This window comes from Eurosta solidaginis, chromosome 3, assembly GCF_040869045.1.
Source record: "Eurosta solidaginis isolate ZX-2024a chromosome 3, ASM4086904v1, whole genome shotgun sequence".
NCBI lineage: Eukaryota > Metazoa > Arthropoda > Insecta > Diptera > Tephritidae > Eurosta > Eurosta solidaginis.
The window spans coordinates 250,050,005-250,073,253 of NC_090321.1; the positions used below are offsets into that span (position 1 = coordinate 250,050,005).

At 36.8% G+C, this 23,249-nt stretch overlaps 1 protein-coding gene across 4 annotated transcripts in view; it reads left to right on the forward strand.

Annotated features, from left to right (window-relative positions):
• Positions 1-16,440: 16,440 nt before the first annotated feature.
• Positions 16,441-23,249, forward strand: part of Rgk3 (Rad, Gem/Kir family member 3) — a 413,265-nt gene continuing 406,456 nt past the window's right edge. For 3 of the 4 annotated variants that reach the window (XR_010951308.1, XM_067775892.1, XM_067775895.1), the window contains exon 1: positions 16,441-17,111. The gene's annotated coding sequence lies outside the window, so the exon portion shown is untranslated. The remainder of the gene's footprint in view (positions 17,112-23,249) is intronic. The other variant, XM_067775893.1, reaches the window with a different exon arrangement.

Sequence of the window (23,249 nt, forward strand, 5' to 3'; positions counted from 1 at the left end):
CATACTCTTCTTCATACTTCAGATCCTTACATAACCAGCATTAGAAAACTGTATACTAAAAACGTGAAGGAACTTGATGAAGACGCCTTAGATCTTCTGAAAGTGAACGAATTAATTTTAGATCCCGAAGCTCATCAAGTATAAATAACATAATAAACATATATGTACAATAACAATAGTAAATTTTGCAATTAATTAATTAATCTGTGTTCAATTTCAATCACTATTTTTAATATTTTTATTATTTAAATTGATCTTTATTTTGATGTACTATTTGCTATTTGGTTTTTGTAGGCATTAAAATAATAGTATTCATTGTTACTTTCTTGTATTCCGGCCTTTTAGTTAATATTTCAAAGTATGTTTGAGCTCCAGGCCAATATATCTATACATATGTTTATAAAAAACACAGCAAATGTATTTAAACAATGTATATATATTTGTCGAATGGTTTGTCTTGCCAATATTTCGACTTCAATCTGAAGTCATCTTCAGGAACTTATGACTGCACTTGGTCTTTTAATAAACATATGTATATATTGGTCTAGAGCTCAAACATACCTTGAGTATTCATTGTTAAAAAATAAATATTGGATATTTTTGATAATTTTGAATTTATTTTATTTTTTAAGGTATGGTTTTAAATTCAATCAATGAAGCCATATATCCTAGTCTATATTTGTGCAAAATTTTAGAAAATAATATTCAGAAATAAAAAATCAGAAACAGGCCTTTATTTTCCATAGTGCATTGGTTCAAGTATAATAACTTATATATAGATTTATAACAGTCAAAAAATTCTAGTTTGAATCTGGTATCTTTTCCGATTACTTACGTAGATTGATGTTTGACAGTATGTAAGGATATATGCATGCATGTATGCGTGTATCAAGCAAGGCAAGGGCTAGGGTAAAATATACACATGTATGAATATCTGTGTGTGTGTTGTTACTGTTGTAATAACGCCGGCAATAAAAAGCGGATTTAAAAGAAATGACGTCACTGTTTAACAAATGCTTGCATATTTTTTGTAAACTGATATCAATGAAAAACCCAGCAGGAAAAAATTCTAGGTTAGGTGGTAGCTACCGTGGAAGGTGAAGCGCACTTGGACAGCATGAAGGTCCATTGTGATACCACATAAAATAATGGTGACGTAAGCTATAGCTATTAAGAGATCCGCTAAGCAACAATATAGTTTTGAATAAAACCAATCTCAACTTGGATAAATCTTCCTCAGATCCAAGTGAGTCGCAACCGAAATATTTTCGTCTAGTTCTGACAAAGGCTGAGCAATCAAGCATAAAGTGATTTGATGATTCCACCTCATCAGGCTTCATACATCTGCAGGAGAATAAGGTTTCTGGTATATTGATGGATTCCCATTGAACAGTGTCCTGTCAAAGCCTTTGGGACCATTGATAAATGAGCCTTAGTGAACCCAATTATTTCGGCAGATTTCCTGCCATCCACTTCGAGCCAGAAGGATTTTGCTACCCTGCAAGAATTGGTGTCTGCCTAATGCTTGCTGAGCTGAACTCAGGCCCATCTATGCAGGAGCAGACTACAGCTGCCCAGCGGAGTCCCGAGATCCCTACAGCCATATTCATCTGGTTCAATTATACTGATGCGAGCTAAGATAACCGCTTGACAGTTGCCCGGCATATCACTATGGCCGGTGACACAGATAATCTTATCATATTATATAACTTGTGGATTACCAAACTTTCCGTCCAACTTCGACCGATCCGTGAGCAAGTTAATTGTTCACCTATCTCAGATGAATCCCCTTCCCCGTTCCTCTCTCGGGGGAATGACTGTGGTGAAGGTTGTACAGGGAGCAGTTATCGGCACACAATAGTCGGTCGTGTCAAGAATAAAGTCGAACCTGGTAATAAGGCTAGAGTATCTGCAGTCAGAAAGCCCATAGCTTATATAATGTAGCGTAACCAACGACCGGGTTGAGGTCGGCTTTCCGCAATATCTACTGGATGTTTATTCAGCATGACATTCAATGCCAAGGTAGGTGTTGATCATAGCGCGCCGCTGATACTAACCACGCCGTCCGTTGTAATGACAATAATAACAAAATATCAGCACGCCACAGAGCAGAATCGGTTTGACTACCATCTCATAAAGCCATTTTATAACTTCATAAATATTTCTTGAAAATTTCTTCGTACCGTACTTGCTTTGGCAGCGCTACACGAATTCGCAACCCTTTAATAGTTGACTCAAAATGCGAAACACTCCTACGAATTCCATAATATAGCCAACTAGAGTAAACCCGCGGCTCCACCCGCGAAAAAATTTTGTTGCAAGTTCCATAACAAAACATGGCTATGTTAGTTCCAGGAACGCCTAGAATCACTGTACAAAATTTCATGGCATTCCATGTTGTGGTGCAAAAGTTCCAAGTGACCAAAGGAACAGACAAGGAATCTTATAGATATAGATTATTTTCTTTAATAATTTGTAATATTTGTAACAACGTGACATTAGGACAGACAAGGACCCCAGCGGGTCAGGGGATTAGAATATACTCGCGGTAGGTATGCCTGTCGTAAGAGGCGACTGAAATACCAGATTCAAGGGGCTGTGTAGCGGAACCCTTCAGGTTGCCAGCGCAATATACAGCTTCTCCAAAACCAATTGTCAACCTCACCTATCCGCGGCGAATACTGTTTCACTAAAAGACGAGGCTCTGGCGACCCCAAGCTCCTCATGGAACTTGGGGGTGAGGAGGGAGGGAATGGTCTGAAGGCTAGCACCTTAATGGGGCAGTGTTACCGGAGCGTACCGGATCTGTATCCGGCAAAGGACCATCACATCGATAACACTCCCCGCACACCTGTGATGGTTTAATTATTAAAAACGTATTCAGCCAAAACCATGCCTTTTGTTGTTGTGCAACTGTTCCCAATAATTCAGCTCGTTTTCAGTGTTGTATTGTATTTTATTGTATTGTATTGCATTCTATTGTATTTATTAATGAACTAGCAGACCTGTCAGACGTTGTTCTGCCCTAAATTTGGTCTAGCTCCATACATTTTAATAAGCTTTTCCGTCTAGCTCTGCCCCCCGCCCCCCTAACTTTTTCTTAATACTTTTATTCACTCCTCCCTCCGTATTTTCGCTACATCTATATCATCTATTTAGGTCTCACTCTATCTCTTTCTCAGTCTCCTTCTCTATTTTCTCTTCTCTAAAGTTTTTCCTATTCTTCTTCATCCCTTATTGCCAGGCAAATCGAATAGGACGTATGTAAATAGGTATGTGGGTATTATTAATTTATGTCTTTATTTCGGCTTCGCATGCACATTTATCAGTTTTGCCAGGTTAATGCAACTAAATCGAATATCACAATGAAAATTACTTTAAAGCTCTCAGCAACTACTTTAATTTGATACCCATAATGTAAAAACATATCCTAGTGTTACCCTGATGCACGTTTTGGCCTATATCTCGAGACCCTTCACAAATAGGTATGAAAACTACCCTGTACTAAAGCACTCATCAACAGCTTTCACTTGTTATCCATATTCTATAAACACATTCTAGGAGTACCCGCGTCCACGTTTTCGCTTATATCTCGAGACCCTAATTACCCGCGGGTACGAAAAATACCCCCTATCATAATACTCATTCGATGCCCATATTGTACAAACATATCCCAGGATTACCCACATCCACGTTTTGATCTCAAGACCCTATCCAGAACGGGACAAAAATTAGACAATGCCTGTCTCCTGGTTCTAAGCTACGCCTCCATCAATTTTCAGCCAAATATGTTCATCCGTTACTTCCTCTTCAATCACTCTTTATCTATTAAAAAAAGCGCATCAAAATCCATTGCGTATTTTTAAAGGTTTAAGCATAAGGCCGCGGTACAATAACATTTATCATATAGATGCGTTTAACACAAGCTTGTGCATTCCAATGCGTTTGTAAATATGAAAGAACTTCAGACTTGGCAATTGAATTTTATTTCGCCTTGCCCATTCACATAAAAAATTTCGCAAAGCACTGGTATAAACATTACTTATCCCTATACAACAAAGATACTTGCTAATATATTTTGTGTCATATTCATTTGTTATATTACAGTTTTTACTTGCGAAAAATGTTAGAAAATTTACCAACCAGTGGGAAAAATAATTTCACTTGCAAAGTGTGTCAACACCCTTAACCAAAACAAATGTCACATTCTTCTTCTTATGATTTGCTTGTAACAAAATTTGGGAGATGGCTACTTTTCAATATCAGATGGCGCCAGTGTCGCTCATTCTACCGTTCTCCATAAAAATGCGTGCAATCTACTCATAATGCATAAGCATGTGTTAAGCTCATCTATATGAAAAGCTGCTTATGTGTCGGACCTAATAGGGACAGAAAAAGCGACTTTGTTTTATACTATGTAGTGATGTACATCCATACATACCTATAAACCTACGCCGAAGTTAAATAACGCAGCGAATGCTATATATGTACGTATGTATGTGTCGCATCAAGCCTCACTCAAAAGCAATTAGCGCGGACAGTTCACAGCGAACAAACACACATACGCATTTTTTGATAAAAATGTTACTTTTGTTTAAACAATTTGGCTGATATAAGAAAGGAATCAAGTATTTTTTTTTATGCAGATCGAAGGTAAATATTTCAAAGTTTTACTGAAAAGTAGAATTTTTGAAATCTATCCATCCGTTTATGAGTTATAGCTGTGTAAACAAAAATTTTATGATTTTTTGCTACATTTTGGCAATTTAGCACGCTCCTATAATATATATCTCCAAATTATATTAACTGTGCCATCTCACGTAGCTAAGCTTTCAAATGCAAAAAACCGTTTTAAAATCGGAGTATTCTCTGTGAAGTTATGTGCATACATGTTATTTAGCGACTTTATTTTATAAGATTTATAGAAGATATAGATATGTTAGTACAATAAGATATTGAGATCTTTTCTAGTACAACAATAATTATCAAAAAGATAGTAGACATAATTAATTAATCAATTGCATGTCAAGAAATACTTAATCTAATTATAATAATTAAATTAAAAGGGGGAAAAAACAATGAAAAAACAGCAAGGTATACATAAGAGTACAAATGTATGTATGAAATGGATATAATAATCGAATTCTGAGGAGCGCATAATTAAAGAATAAAATAAATTGATAAATAACAAGTAAGGAAGGCTAAGTTCGGGTGTAACCGAACATTACATACTCAGCTGAGACCTATATTATAAGAGAAATCAGGAAATAAGGGAAAATCATCATGTACGAAAATGAACCTAGGGTAACCGTGGAATGTGTTTGTACGATATGGCTATCAAATGAAAGTTGTTAATGAGTATTTTAAAAGAGCGTGGGCCTTAGTTCTATAGGTGGACCCCATTTAGGGATATCGAAATAAAGGTGGACCAGGGTGACTCTAGAATGCGTTTGTACAATATGGGTATCAAACGAAAGGTGTTAATGAGTATTTTAAAATTGAGTGGGCCTTAGTTCTATAGGTGGACGCCTTTTCGAGATATCGCCATAAAGGTGGACCAGGGGTGAATCTAGAATTTGTTTGTACGATATGGGTATCAAATGAAAGGTGTTAATGAGTATTTTAAAAGGGAGTGGGCCTTAGTTCTATAGGTGGACGCCTTTTCGAGATATCACCATAAAGGTGGACCAGGGGTGACTCTAGAATTTGTTTGTACGATATGGGTATCAAATGAAATGTGTTAATGATAATTTTAAAAGAGAGTGGGCCTAAGTTCTTTAGGTGGACGCCTTTTCGAGATATCGCCATAAAGGTGGACCAGGGGTGACTCTAGAATTTATTTTGTACGATATGGGTATCAAATGAAAGGTATTAATGAGTATTTTAAAAGGGCGTGGGCCTAAGTTCTATAGATGGACGCCTTTTCGAGATATTGCCATAAAGATGGACCAGGGGTGACTCTAGAATTTGTTTGTACGATATGAGTATCAATTGAAAGGTGTTAATGAGTATTTTAAGAGGGCGTTGGCCTTAGTTCTATATGTGGACGCCTTTTCGAAATACCGCCATAAATGTGGACCAGGGGTGACTCTAGAATTTGTTTGTATTATATGGGTATCAAATGAAAGGTTTAATGAGTATTTTAAAAGGGCCTTAGTTCTATAGGTGGACGCCTTTTCTGTATATCGTTATAAAAGTGGACCAGGTTTGACTCTAGAATGCGTTTGTACAATATGGGTATCAAACGAAAGGTGTTAATAAGTGTTTTAAAAGGGAGTGGGCCTTAGTTCAATGGGTGGACGCCTTTTCGGGATATCGCCATAAACGTGGACCAGGGGTGACTCTAGAATGCGTTTGTACAATATGGGTATCAAATGAAAGGTGTTAATGAGTATTTTAAAAGGGCGTGGGCCTTAGTTCTATAGGTGGACGCCTTTTCGAGATATCGCCATAAAGGTGGACCAGGGGTGACTCTAGAATTTGTTTGTACAATATGGGTATCAAATGAAAGTTGTTAATGAGTATTTTAAAAGGGCGTGGGCCTTAGTTCTATAGGTGCACGCCTTTTCAAGATATCGCCATAAAGGTTGACCGGGGTGACTCTAGAATTTGTTTGTACGATATGGGTATCAAATGAAAGGTGTTAATGAGTATTTTAAAAGGGAGTGGGCCTTAGTTCTATAGGTGGATGCCTTTTCGAGATATCGCCATAAAGGTGGGCCAGGGGTGACTCTAGAATTTGTTTGTACGATATGGGTATCAAATGAAAGGTGTTAATGAGTATTTTAAAAGGGAGTAGGCCTTAGTTCAATAGGTGGACGCCTTTTCGAGATATCGCCATAAAAGTGGACCAGGGGTGATTCTAGAATATTTTTGTACGATAAGGGTATCAAATTAAAGGTATTAATGAGGGTTTTAAAAGGGAGTGGCCCTTAGTTGTATATGTGAAGGCGTTTTCGAGATATCGACCAAAATGTGGACCAGGGTGATCCAGAACATCATCTGTCGGGTACCACTAATTTATTTATATATGTAATACCACGAACAGTATTCCTTCCAAGATTATAAGGGCTTTTGATTTCACCCTGCAAAACTTTTGCATATTCTTCTACTTAATATGGTAAGTGTCACACCCATTTTACCAAGTTTTTTCTAAAGTTATATTTTGCGTCAATAGACCTATACAATTACCATGTTTCATCCCTTTTTTCGTATTTGGTATAGAATTGTGGCATTTTTTTCATTTTTCGTAATTTTCGATATCGAAAAAGTGGGCGTGGTCATAGTCGGATTTCGGCCATTTTTTACACCAATACAAAGTGAGTTCAGATAAGTACGTGAACTGAGTTTAGTAAAGATATATCGATTTTTGCTCAAGTTATCGTGTTAACGGCCGAGCGGAAGGGCAGACGGTCGACTGTATAAAAACTGGGCGTGGCTTCAACCGATTTCGCCCTTTTTCACCGAAAACAGTTATCGTCCTAGAATCTAAGCCTCTACCAAATTTCACAAGGATTGGTAAATTTTTGTTCGACTTATGGCATTAAAAGTATCATAGACAAATTAAATGAAATAGGGCGGAGCCACGCCCATTTTGAATTTTTTTTTATTTTTGTATTTTGTTGCAACATATCATTACTGGAGTTGAATGTTGACATAATTTACTTATATACTGTAATATTAACTTTTCTTTCAAAATTTGAATTTAAAATTTTTTTTTTTTTAAGTTGGGCGTGGTCGTTCTCCGATTTTGCTAATTTTTATTAAGCAGACATATAGTAATAAGAGTAACGATCCTGCCAAATTTCATCATGATATCTTCAACAACTGCGAAATTACAGCTTGCAAAACTTCTAAATTACCTTCTTTTAAAAGTGGGCGGTGCCACGCCCATTGTCCAAAATTTTACCAGTTTTCTATTCTGCGTCATAAGTTCAACTCACCTACCAAGTTTCATCGCTTAATCCATATTTGGTAATGAATTATCGCACTTTTTCGATTTTTCGAAATTTTCGATATCGAAAAAGTGGGCGTGGTTATCGTCCGATATCGTTCATTTTAAATGGCGATCTGAGATGAGTGGCCAGGAACCTACATACCAAATTTCATTAAGATAACTCAAAATTTACTCAAGTTATCGTGTTAACGGACAGACGGACGGACGGACGGACGGACATGGCTCAATCGAATTTTTTTTCGATACTGATGATTTTGATATATGGAAGTCTATATCTATCTCGATTCCTTTATACCTGTACAACCAACCGTTATGCAATCAAAGTTAATATACTCTGTGAGTTCTGCTCAACTGGGTATAATAATATGAGACTATAGTTAGAACTGAAAGCAGGAAATATCAAACAAAGAAAATAGAATAGTAATAGTATTAGCAGTAGTAGTAACTGGCCATTATTCTTATATCTCTGTAATTTGATTTCCAAAATGTGCGTAAATCAACTGTTTATAAGTTGCCCTTGTTTAGTTGATTCCTAGTACTTGATGGTATAGAGTTCCATAGACGTATAGTGTTGAGAAAGAATAGTCTTGCTGATGCAAGCGAATTGTAATGGGGTACAATTAGGTCAGTCAAACGTGCTGATCTGGGGAAAGCCAACTTTATATATAGGTAAGTAGGTATGCTCAAGAGCACAAGCTTAAATAAAAATATACAGTTTCTAGCCTTAAGATGTCACAACCTAAAAGACTATGACTCCATGGAGAAATATGGCCAAACCTTGGTAGGCCATAAACATACCGAGTGACGTTATTCATCAAGACCTGGACTTTGTGCGCGGAGTGACTATCCGGCTTACTATATCCCAGCTCATAATAAGTAACTAATGGGAGTATCAGCTGTAGAGCAAGTTTATGCCTAGTGCCAGTAGAGGTGTAAGGACTAGACTGTCGCAGGTTGCGCAAGGTTAAATATACTTTGCTTATTACCGAGTTATTTTAATCGTTACAAGAGAGCGTAGAATTAACAATATATCCTAGACTTTTTACATTATAAACAACTTTAAGGTTTAAATTATTTATACGTACCGGTTAACTACAGTTAAGTAACAGCTCATTGTCCGTAGCCCAACCAGATATGGCTGATAGGTCTTCATTGATATTATAGCAAAGGCGATAAGCTTGCTCCATGGTGTCTGACGCATAGACCTGAATGTTGTCCGCATAAGCATGAAGTCTCGCGTGCTTGCACAATACAAAGATGTCGTTAATGAATAAGCTAAACAGGAGGGGCCGAGAATGGTTCCTTGTGGTACTCCAGCAGTGAGCGCTTGTAGTTGTGACACATCTACTCCAATTCGAACCCGCTGAAATCTGCACGATAAATAGCTACTCATCAAGAGTAGCGCACTTTTGCCAAAACCAAAAAAAAAACTTTAGCTTCTTTGATAGTAATGGGTGGTTAACGCAGTCGAATGCTTTGGAAAATTCAAGTAGGCATAATAAAGTTAAGTGACTCTTATCAAACGGAGTTCGGAGATCTTCTAAGATCTTAAGCATCGCAGTAGTGCAGCTATTATTTTTCCTAAAGCTGGATTGTAGCGGAGAAAGAAGTTTATATTCATTGACATGTTGGGAGATCTGTTCATGCATTTTGGTTTCAAAAATCTTGGAAAGAGCTGGCAGGATGCTAGTCGGACGAAAGTCGGACGGACAACAAGGATCCCTCTTTTTAGCTATAGGTAACACAGTTGCTACTTTCCACAAGTTAGGAAAGCAGGAGGTGGTAATGACATGGTTAATAATGTGGGCAAGAGTTCCAACAATGTAAGGTAACACTAGTTTTATGAATTTGATTGGCAAACCATCTTGACCATCGCAGTAGAGTTAATTTTAGAAACACACCTGCCCACATCGTACTCAGTCACTGTGGAAAATTCAAACTGTGCTCCTTCAAAACAGAGGCTCTCGCGGGAGACAAATGGAGGAATAGCATTACGAGACGCACTACTGGCAAGAAAAGCATTATTAACAGCATCAGGGGAGAAGGGACACTCAATCTTCTCTTTGCAATGCACTTGCAATTTTTTAACGTTGCGCCATAAGACGCTGGTTGGCAAAGAAGTATTTAACTTCGAGCCAAAGTGAGCTCGCTTTTCTTGCTTTATTATACTAGTTGCTTGATTTCTATCAAGTTTGAAGGCATTCCAGTTTTCAACTGTAGGGTTCCTCTTCCATTTAGATTGCAATTTGTTCCTCTGCTTAAGATCAGTTAGCACTTTTTTGTTAAACCACGGACAAGAGGAACATTTAGCAGAAACTTCACGCGCAGGCACATGTTTGTGAAAGGCACATTTAAGGACACTTACAAGAAATCAAAGTTTTTCGTCGGTATATTCTAGAAGCCAACATAAGCTCCAGGCAATTCTGCTTAGGTCAGAAAACAGTTCGCTCTCATTGAGCCGGCGAAAATCACGATATAAAAACGACCGATTCCCATTAGCACGCTCATTATTTGTAGTAATACAAACAAAATATCAAATCATGGTCAGTTAAAAACGAAATTTGGTCAAACTTAATAACACTGGAGAGATCGGATACAATATAATAATATAGAAGACTCGGACAACAATTCATAGCATATCTGGTTGCCACAACAGTATTAACAACAGAAAGTCCTGTACTTGCGATAGCATCTAGAAAATTAGTACAATAGCTATCACGCGTAAGAGTATTTACACTAAAATCACCACATATAGACAACATCACTATAGTCAAGAAGGTACGACGACATGACTTCAAAAAACGGACGTAAGCTAATACATTTATGGGGATTATACACACAAGAGACCAGGGTTTGAAATTGTTCCTGATATCTCAAAAATGAGGAACTCCGTACCACTTCCAGATGACTTGTGTAGGATTTTCATTCGCAAGTCACATTTAGTATATATAGCAACCCACCGCCCCTTCTATCAGCTCTATCATTTCGTACCAAATAATAATTACATATGCCAGTGAGCGCCTCATTCAACCTACAATCAAACCACGTTTCAGAAACACAGATCACATCAATTAATGAGCGCTCAAAGACAGATCAGGATATTCGGTGTGGTAGGCGGAGCATGCTACCATCATACCACGGAACGTTCAACGGAAAATGTAAGCGAAAAGATACAAAACAAAAATCCGCAAATAAGACAAAAGTTATGTTGCAGGAATACAGAACAGCCATAGTCTGCACTTATACTACCACTTGAGATTGTATTAAATGACAAGTATGTATCTCGCGCATATATATACCACCCGTTTCTATAGATATAGCCAAAAAGAGCTTTTCTGTGATGTCACAGCGAAAAATAAAGAGAACTTCTATAAATATATGAGAAGGAATACTTCAAACTTACTATAACATGTATCGAACTGCTCTTATACATATCTACATAATTTATATATCTACTTGTCCTGAATTAACAGATTTGTGTAAAATTTAAAAAAAACTGTTAAGTAAGTGTAAAATTGAGAGAGCTTTTGTTGTAACATGTATGTAAGTAGCAGTAAATGTACATGGGCGGATCTATGTACAAAGTTTTGATTTATGTCACTCAAATCTCCAACAGCTGGGGTGTGGATATCTGACGTTGTAACAATTTTCCGTATCAGGATCTGTTTTTCAATCTTATCACGTATGGGATAAATTGGCACATCCTGCAAGAGGTGTAGTAAATGTTGAGCGGAATCTAGAGTATCGGGTTTCCCTAGAAACAAAGATTGTATATGTAATGATGGTTTTGAACTGGTGGCTGCTGTATTCTACCCCATAAATAAGTAGGTGCGACGTGATCATATCTAGCTCCATTCTCGTTAATATTTTCGAGCTGAAAACGTGCCAAAATCCAGCCCCAGGAACAATCGAACAGGATAAGAAAATTCTGGGAAACTGACTTCGTTATCAGACAAAACTGAACTGACGCCACAGAAGGGAGGAACGAGAAGATGGGCTTCAGGCGTCAAGCAAGCCCATTTTAACAGTAGAAACCAGGCTCATAGTGCGAAGGGAACGCAGAGTATTGGAGGACGTCGGAACCTGAACCCAAGACCACCTCTGCATAGAGCAATCGACGATATATCTGACAGCTAAAATCGGTTCTAAAGATATGTTGGTAGCCAAATTTCTAAATTCACTTCAATTTATTCTTGACTGCAAGGACCAAGGTATTTACGGCTGACTTCGGTATGGATGTATACGAATTCTTTGACGCAATATCGGTAAGTTTATCATTCCCAATTTGCGACACACTGATGGCAAAGTCATACCGTTAATATATGTGGCATCATAACGCACCATTGATTTGTTATCGAACAAGCCAGAGACCATTTATCGCTTAATTACCCAAATTTCGTAAAGTTTGTTCGATGAATTATCGGTTTTTTGGTAGAAAATTTATGAAGTATTTATCGAAAAATAAACAATTGTATAACTAATTAGTGCCGATGATAACGAAAAATTAACGATTTGCTATCGAAAGTTGTCGATTTATTACCGAAGTGTTACAAATTTGTTTTCGATGTCGTATCGATATTTTATCAAAAAGTTATCGGCTTTTAATCGAAAATCTATCGTTTTTTAAACAAAACGGTACCTTTTTTAACCTTTGTTTAAAAAAATTATTGATTGGTTATCAGAAAATTTATTATCTACTATAAAAAAGGTTATCGGCATTATTTATCGAAAATTTATTGGTATGTTAATGAAAAATGGCTATTTGCTTTCGTAAAGGTAACGACTTTTTATCGGAGACTTAGAAATTTGTTAAAAGCGTACTAACGATTTGTTATGGAAAATATATCGATGTGTTAAATGTTTCGAACAAAATGTATCGACTTAATATACAAGCAATGTATTTTTTATCGAGGAGTTATCGAATTTTTATCGAAAGTTAATCGATTTTGTTGCGAAGTTATCGATTTTTTATCAGAAAACTATTGACTTTATATCGAACATTTTTCGCTTTCTTATCTTAATGTTACTACTTTATTATAGACTTGTGTGATCGATACGCTGTCGTCTACCCAACAGTTTGCTATGATATAACTTCAATATAAAACCACATGATCATCTGAAACCCGTCGTTGTTGTAGCGATAAGGACACTCGCCGAAAGTTTTGCGGAGTGTTTTCGATGTTGAGGGGGGGTGGGGGGGGGGGGGGGGGGGGGGGGGGGGGGGGGGGGGGGGGGGGGGGGAAATAAGGGCATCTAGCACCGGGCGCTACGCACAGGGGGCGCCAAATGTATCCACAAAGCAGCACTTCTTGGATAATTTTTATTTTTATTATAACTGATTTCTGGAAAAAATGTTCTATACTAAAAATTGCGTGCATATATCGGGAATACTTGCGACAGGTTGTGGAATAATTGAAAGCATATATCTTTTTTCTCACGCTCAACGTTACGATGGGAAGTACTAAATATGCTTTAATAAAAACTGTCAAATATGAATCTAAATCACGACGGAGCGCCAGAATACAAGCGGTTAGCGTTGTCGGCGATGGGCTTGAGAATGTAGTAGAACACTTAGAACAATTAGCAGAGGACACTAATACCGCAAGTGACACCAGAAGTGAAGCTACAATTCTGTTGCAAAATATACTAAATTTTAGTTTCATAATATTAGTGCATTTCTGGTATGAAATCTTAAAGACGACTGATCGTAAACAGCTCAGATTACAACATCCGGGGATAAATTTTAGAGAAGCGTAACATGATCTTAAATGATTGGCGACTGAACTATCCGAAACTCATGACACCCTCTGTGAAGAGGCTATAGCAAAAGCGAAGCATCTTTGTGAATAATGGGATATTAATATAGAAAAACGTGTAAGAAGGTGCTACAAAATGGTCGGAGAATCGTCTAGAGATGTTGATCTTTCCGCAGAATGTGAATTTCTCCCGTTACGAAAAGTGTTCTCGATCGTCTCCAACAAGAAATACGTACAAGATTTACACGACTAAATGACCTTAAAAAATATTTTCCTCGTGCGCTAGAAAACCTCACTACGCCACTGCGCTTAGGTGAGGTTGACAATTTTGTAGCGGAAGCTATGAATTGCGCTTATCAGTCCCTTGAATCCCATCTGGAACCCATTTTTAACAAGCCGTGGTGTGATGGTAGCATGCTCCGCCATCCACACCGAAGATCGTGGGTTTCACGTTCCGTGCATACCAACATCAAAATTGTAGAAACACGTTTTTTCAATTAGAAGAAAATTTTTCTAAGCGGTTTCGCTCCTCGACAGTGTTTGACAATCACTCCGAGTGTATTTCTGCCAAGAAAAGCTCTCAGTGAAAACGCATCTGCATTGCAGATGCCGTTCGGAGTCGGCATGAAACAAGTAGGTCCCGTCCCTGCCAATTTGTAGGAAAAATGAAGAGGAGCACGACACAAATTGGAAGAGAAGCTCGGCCTAAAATCTCTTCGGAGGCTATCGCTCCTTACAGTTATTATTATTTTTTCTTATTAGAAACCAAAAACAACCCGATAATGCGACGTCAATAATTCGCTATGGACAAGAACTCGACGAAGGGCCCAACATTTTTTGTTTCTATTAAAATTATGGCTAACATTCAACTTAAAAGCTGTACTTAGTTGCTAAAACCTCTTGTGTGGCTGTGTAATCTAACATAAGTTCAATTTACACAAATATTCCACAATGTACTCGCGCCCTTTGTGTAACACCAAAATACTTTAAAATCCACCACTGGAATTCTGCTTCTGTTATAAGCGCTCAATTAAGCTTTTCCCACTGAGAGTAAGCAAGAGTTGGCTATTGGCTATTGGCCAACAAACTGCTGACGACGCTGCTATTACGAAAGGAGTTCATGTTGTGCGGACATTGGCCTCATGAGCGTACAGTTGGTGTTACCGTAACTGCATTGAGACACAAATGCGTGTAAAATGAATAAAACAGCAACAAAAATATTGAACCAGAATCTATGCAATAAATCAACAAAATGCAGGGAAAAGTTAAGTGCAAAAAATAGATTCATAAAAGATGTAAAATGTCTCTCTTTTTGAAGCGTGCAAGAGGGAACAAGAACTAGACAATGGCAGCCAAGCGCAATAATTCGTATTTTAAAGAAAACTGGCGCTAGAAATATCAACATTACACTCGACTGCACAAATTTATTTATTTACATACATGTAAATAAACATTAACTTAAATACATGCACGTACAGTGGTCCATATTCCTTTAAACGCACTCTTAATTTTAATTTTACCACTTTGGCTTCCTTTTGTTAATGCATTCATAACAACAAATTCTAGCCCATATTATTTGGTAATCTAACGGAAATTTGTGTGGCCCAAAAAACCAGTTTTCGTTGTTGTTGTTGTACTCTTTTCATCACATATTTAAAAATACTACTACGAACAAGTGGCATATTCGCTTAAATGCAGCAACTTTATTTTTAAATATTTATTCATTTATTAAATTTTTTTTTAATTGGCCCTCCATTTCTATTATTGGCTTCATGTATTCGATTGGGTATCGACTTGGCTAAATTTTGCAGCAGCATACTGCTTAAATCTTCTCAAGCTTCTTTAATATCCAACTTCAACTCTAATGGAGTCCTGTAGAGGTATCCTTGAACATTTTGTCCATAAATTTTGCTCTTCAAAGTTCTTCTACCGGCTTCGAATCGGGACTGCATGCAGGCCACTTCATAAGTGTTGTGTTCTGCAAGCCATTGAAAGACCCCTTAGAAACATGAATGGCAGCGTTATCCTGTTGAAAAATGCTGTCTTCATCCATTTTATCAGCTGAAAATCAAACGAGAGCATCGTCCAAGAACTCCTTATAAACTTTGAAGCTCATTTTAGGGGGTGCGAGGCATTTTTTGCTTTTCCTCTCGATGAAAATGCCGCCCACACCATAACGCTGTCACCGTCGAAGTGTGTTATTAACAAAAGGGCGTCATTGTTACGCACAATGGTGGAGGCAGTATTTCCATCTAGAGGAAATGCAAAAATTTGCCTCGCACCCGCAAAAGGGGTTCTAAAGTTTATAAGGAATTATTGGACGATGCTCTCGTTTGATTTTCATTTTTATGTGATGATAAGAGTACAGCAACAATAACGAAAACAGGTTTTTTGGGCCAGTCAAATTTCCGTTAGATTACCAAATAATATGGGTTAGAATTTGTTGTTATGAATGCATCAACAAAAGAAAGCCAAAGTGGTAAAGTTAAAATTAAGAGTGCATTTAAAGGAATATATACCACTGTACTTATCACACACACACCCAGCTACGCATTCATACATGCGCGCAAAATGCCGGCAAACTAATGCTGTAGTCGCCCAAGTTAACTGCAACCGAGACTGCGGCTGCGACTGCGACTGCGACAAGCGGAAAGCGAATATAATAGAAAGCAGCTGGTTTGTGCTTTGTGGAAAATTCAGTTCGGAAAATTTAGTTCATAGCCGACATAGAACGCGTTAAGACGATAATCGGAAAATAAACGGTGACTAAGCAAAAATTATATTTAATTGGAAACTCAAATTGTTGTGATTGAATTTGAGTGCGTAACACAAGCAAAAACAATACACTCACATTCTATTCTAATTTTATGACCAAAAATAAAAAAGAGAACAAAGAAGCAAATAAAATATAAAATCAAATAACTAAATGATTATGAAAACACCAAAATTATGTAGACCATAGCTGTCTGTTTTCGTTTATAATAATTTTTCGAATTTATAGCATTTAGATATATAAAGAAAAAATTCCAAAAACAACTATATGTTTGTAAAAGTTTATACCGACAAAAATTTAAACAAATAAAATTGCAAATTTCGTGGCGTTATTTAGCGGATCTTTAGCTGTGATCGGTAACGGGTTTTTTGTGTTGTTTTACGTTAGTGCATTGATTGCCAAAACATATACGCTATGGTAGACTATTTATGCAGAGTGTGAGAAAAAAAACTTGGAAAATATATACAAGTTATTATAAAAAAAAAGAAAAAGATTTGAATACGTGCGTTGAAATAAAACAATTTTAATAAGCCTTCGAAAATATTTATAAATCAAAATAAGCAGCGAAGCTTCTTGCTCTTACTTATGTAAATAAAGGTGTACGTGAGCCGTAAAGTAAGTGTTTGTAAGTAAAAATGGATTAAAGAAAACAAACGAGAAACAAATTTATTCAAACAGCGAAATCCGTTTTTTGTTTGGTTGTAAATTATTCCCTACGGGTGGACGGTAGATTTGGTAGGAGCTCTTACGGCTACTTAACGATAGTGAATATAAGTAATTTATGAAATTATTCACCGCAAATAAATATACTTCAGGAGAAATCATAAAATTTCCGTCAGCTCTTTGAAATAACAAAATGATTTATCAAATACTATAATAGCACAAAAAAATATTATAAACAAGTAAGGAAGTCTAAGTTCGGGTGAAACCGAACATTACATACCCAGCTGTACACTTGAAATGCTGTTGTTGTTTGTTTTGTGTGCTTAAGAAATGAAGAAAACTTGAGTACTGATTGTGGGTGTAGGTATCAGGTGTTAAAACAAATACTAACTGAGGGTACACAGCAGGGAAGAAAACCAAATATATGGGTTAAAAGTAAACCGTGTCCATGGTATTCAACAGACATAAAACAACATATGGTGGAAAGGGATATTGCTTATAACAGGTTTCTTCTGTTGAAAGAAACGGGATATGAGCAATTTGAAGCATGGGAGCAATATAAGCGAAAAAAGAAATAAATTTATTAGCGTCTGGTGAAATGCGAAAATGAAGTAGCATGAAGATAGTTTTGAAAAACTAAAGAAAGATCCGAAGAAACTTTGGAAATATCTTAAAACGTTATATAAAGTTGAGTCTAAGCCAATGAATAGCTTGATAATTGAAAACGAACAGATATTTGATGCTTCTGAAATAGCTAATAGATTAAGTCAGTTTTTTGTCGATAGTGAGGAGGAGATAGTTCAAAATACACCTAATGTAAATATTTAACTTAAAACTTAAAAAATACGAATGGCCCCGATGGAATATGTTGTGATACAATTAAAAAACTGTCGAAAGTGGTGAGTGATGTAGTAACTAGTATTGTACAGCAGTCACTTACACATAGAAGTATGCCGCATGCACTAAAAACGTCAGTGATTATGCCTATCGCCAAAATCAAGAGAAGTGTGCATTGTAATGACCTGAGGCCAATTAATACACTTCCAGTGATAGAAAACGTCATTGAAACTATTGTACAAGAAACGTTGCTTAAGCATATATCTGAAAATAAATTTCTTCCAAAGCACCAGTCAGGCTTTAGAGAGAAACAGAGTACAAATCGGCTTTGCAACTAGTTATAGAAGACTGGTTAAGGGCCATTGACGGAGGTGAAAGCGTAATAGCAGTTTTTCTAGACTACAAAAGAGCATTTGAAACTATTAATAGGAATCTGTTGTTGAAAAAGTTAAGGAAATTATATAACATCACTGGAAGAGTTTATGAATGGATAGATGATTATCTAAGTAACAGTAAGGAAGTAAATTAGATCCGTTGTTGTTCATAATGTATACTAATGACTTGCCAGGAGTATTACATCATTGCAAAATACATATGTTTGCGGATAATACACTGATTTATTTAAGGGAAAAGGATGTGCAAGTTGAGCTTGAAAAGATTAATGAAGGTTTACTTACAATATACGAATGGTTGTTTATGAACCCATTGTGTGTTAATATGCAAAAAAAAACAAAATGTATGGTAGTAGGACAGCCTAGGTTTAGGGAAGAAGCTGAAATGAGATCAGTTTTACTTTCAGGGTCGCAGCTGGAATGGGTCCAAAGATACAAGTATCTAGGGGTACTTATAGATAATAGTTTGGGTTTCGAAGAACACGTTGAATATATAAATGGCAAAATGGCAAAGAAAGCCAACTTGCTGCGTAGATTGAGAAAAAATATTTCGAATGCAGGAAAAACTACATTATTTAAAATGATTTTGGTGCCTCATATATAGTACTGTTCTACAATACTATTGATGGCAAGTGAACAAGCAATATCCAAGTTGCAAAAAAAATTTTAATAAAGGAATGAGGACAGTATTGAACAAAAGACATACTGAACGGGTTCGAAATATGTTAAGAGATTTAGGATATTTATCTATAGAAAATGAAGTAAAAAGAGATGTACACACTTTTCATATAGAGTTGAAAATAGCCTATTACCTGAATATTCTCTTTTATTAAAAGAAACTCTGATGTACATCAGTACCTAACTAGACAGGCAAATCAGTTTCACTTGGAGTCTGTACGTGCAACTAAGGACTTAAAATGAGCATTTTATAATGGATTAGCAATGTATAATGCCGTCCCAAATGAAACAAAAGATGTAAGAACAGTTGGATTGTTTAGGAAAAAGATAGGTCTCTGGTTACATGCTAATGCAATGGCTGATGATTAATGTGATATAGTATTTAATAAATCTATTTATTTTAGTTATAATTAACCTCAAGTTTTATATACAGCTGGCTGTTAAACTTAATAAGAAATAAAAAGTTTATAGAAATTAATTGACTTAGCCGTAGGCTACTTTTTAATAAATAAATAAATAAATAAATAGTGTGACAAGGCTGCGCAATAATACATATACATATGGATCTATTCTGAACTAATTTTTCTTCGATTATGGCTACCGAAACATAGAAAATTGCTTAGTCATAAAAGGGGCGGTGCCACGCCCATTTTTTAAAATTTGAATTTATTCCTATTTATTGTCATAAATCCACTTGAAAAATGAAATACCATTGATATAAAGCTCGCTTTTGCAAAGATATAGCTTATTTTATTCGTCCACGACCCTTTTAAAAATCTTTTATATAAAAGTGGGCGTCGTCTTTAACCGATTTCGTTAATTTTTCTTAAAAGCATTCCTTATCGTTAAGGCAACCTCTCTGCCGAATTTTGTTACGATAGGTTTAACGATTTTCGATTTATTATTAATAATATTTGTAAAATTGATTTTATCACAAGTGGGCGGTGCCACGCACATTTGAAAAAATGTTTTCAAATTTTTTATCAAAAGTCTCAATATGAGTTCACACGTCAAATTTCAACATTCTAGGTGTATTATTTACTAAATAGTAAATTTTTTTGTGTTTTCCAAAATGTTATATATATAAAAAGTGGGCGTGGTTATCATCCGATTTCGCTCATTTTCAATACCATTCTACTCTGGTTCCAGATAAGCTCGTGTACCAAAGTTGGTGAAGATATCTCAATCTCTTCTCAAGTTATCGTGTTAATGGGCAGACGGAGGGATGTAAAAACGGACGGATGGACAAACGAACAGAAGGACATAGCTCAATCAAATTTTTTTCGATACTGATGATTTTGATATATGGATGTCTACATCTCTCTCGATTACTTTATACCTGTACAACCAACCGTTATCCAATCAAAGTTATAATACCCTGTGTACAGCTGGTTATAAAAATGTAGCTTACTTACTCAATTGGCGCTTAACCGCTTATGGCCATATAATAAGGCGCCGGTCGCTTATTTCTAGTGCCAACTAGCGTCAATTGCTCACACCAAGGGAATTTGAATCATTTTTCACCTTGTTCTCTCAGCGGAGTGGTGTCTGCCCGTTTCCACTGCTTACATGAGCAGTTATGCTAGGTTAAGTTGAATTAGTCAGTACGTGAGGACCTGCGGGCTAGGGGCCATGAATTTACCCGCAGTAGGTAAACCGATCGTAAAAGCGATCATAATACCACAGGTCTCTGCACAGTTAGTTAAATTAGTTTATGTTCACAACCAATTTTATCTTAAGTAGACAATTACTATTTTAAATACGTAGAGCTGATAGCCTTGTAGCTTTGCTCAATAATAATGTTAAACTTTTAATTAATTGTAAGTTTAATAAAATATTAATAATAATAATAGTTTATGTTGATCATATAAGATCTTCTTATTCTGAACTAACTGTGCACCCCAACCATAACAAATTGACGTCATCGTATTAGCAACGAAATTAAAGGCTAAACAATCCTGGACTGATGTTTACTCGAAATGGAGCAGAGTGGACACAGTGTAACGCCTGCGCGACCCTATCACGGTCGTTAAAAACTGTACCGCGGGATGTAGGATAAGCCAGTTGTATTCTGATGCAATGTATCGTATGATATCGAGGATTGGAATGAATCGCGGGGTTGTGGTTTCACGTGGTATTTTGGATTCCTTTGGCTTGTCCGACGGATTCAATTTCGTGGAAGTTGACAATAAAGCATACTCAATGAAGCTATGTGGTCCCTTCTTCAATTGCAATAAAGCATTCTCTTCGGAGTAATGCAGCCTGCTTCGATGGAAGGTTGGCATATAGTTCGCTCGTGGTCTTTCCACGTGGGTAAACTGCCTCACTACTCTAGAAGAGACTATGCACGAAAATGTCAAAGACTCTTCTGCGAAAGGTCAAAATTGTGAATGGAGTATAAAGATGTTGTTTGAAAAGTGGGTGTTACAAAGAAGTATAAGCATATGCCTATCGTTTGTTGATTACAGTTGAGTAAGTTGTGGGTCTGTGCTCACCCTTATTTTTGAAATGTTTGAAACTGGGTTAGGCTGTGCTGAACATCGGCATTTGATCTTAAGTAAATGTACTGGTACCTGTGATTAATGAGATGTATCTTAAGTTTAAATGTGTTAATACCTGTGATTAGTGACGATGTATCTTGCGAGTAAGTGTGTTAAGTATTTGTTAGTAACCACTGTCTGTTGACTCCAAACACCAGATAGTGTTATTCACAACGAACAGACATTTAACTTTATAGATGAGGTTGAAGTAGTTATTCACGTCACACATTTGATCTTAAAGATGACGCCCAAGTAACTACTCACAGCGAACGGACATTTGGAATAACGATATATTGGAAAGGTTTATCACACACCCTTAATTGTGAAGCAGGTTTTGTTTTATTATTATTCCTGGTACTGAGAAAGGGTTGTTCACGTCCTCTAATACTTGTATTAGAATTGTGGAATTGTATCATGTATCTGATGAGCCCTAGCGTCAGAACATGTTACCGCGAAATACTTGTGCATAGAATAGAATATTAATGGAATCAAAGGTGGAGTTGCCTTACAACAGGATGCCATTGTCATTAAAATGGCGGGAGCTTGATAGACTCCATATCATACCAAGGTAAGAACTTGTGATTGAAACATCCGATTACAAGCTAAGTTGGTACCAATGATTCGGCTAAGAAGTGTTGGGGAAGGCAAAATAGAGCCAAGATTTGGGCAACTGATCATGGAATTAGATTCGTGTCTGATACCGTGGGTTTGAGTCTTCCACTGACAGGTACTCACATTAAGCATATATCGTAATAGACTGAATGAGTCCGTGGTATTACTAGAAGTTTGTTTAACGACCAAACTCAAAAAACCTTATCAAAACCAGGATCTATGTTATAAAATAACTCTCTTTTGACGAATACTAAAAGCTTGCTTTTAGGTCTGACAGTTGTAGCACTTCTTATAGCTGTAGTCTTCGTCTGGTAAGCGTAGGACCCGAGCATAAAACGTGCTCGATCATTTCCTCCGCCAAGCTGCACTTCCTATATCTGCTATCACTGAGCAAGCCCAATTTAAAAGAATGTGACGCCAGAAGGCAGTATCCAGTTAGAATACTCGTCATGAGTAAATTCCTCTCTTTTTAATCATAGAAGTAACTTAGCTTGTTCAAGGTTGTAAGACCTACAAACAATTTTCGACATTTTGCAGCCTTGCGCTTAGGTTCACACCTTTCCCGCTTGGTCGATCGTACGCACTTCTCGCCTTCTCTTAATCTCACCCCATCTAATTGGGACTTTTACGGAACAAGCATCGAGGGATGCGCTCGTTTTTGCTGCTTGGCTGTCAGTAGAAAAGTTGACACGATTACAATTTAAGCATTTTTCAGGTTTCTAATGCTTTGGTTACGACTACTACTTCCATTAGTTTGAATAGAGCATCACTTTTCATACGCATCAAATGACCTAGCAAGCGTAACCGCTGTCCAGCAACAAATTATGGGCCGAGCTGGGATGATACCCAATATTTTTCAGGCAAAAATTTCAGGTTGTCACTCTCTGGCATAATGTCCAACGACAGACGAAAGCATTCATTTTCTCACTTCATAAAACTTACAGAGGTAACTTCTTGCGAATAGACATTGTTAAAAGCTGCTTCGAATTGAGCAAGGCACTTGCTTTCGACGAAAAGTGTTTTTTTTTTTTTCACTATTCA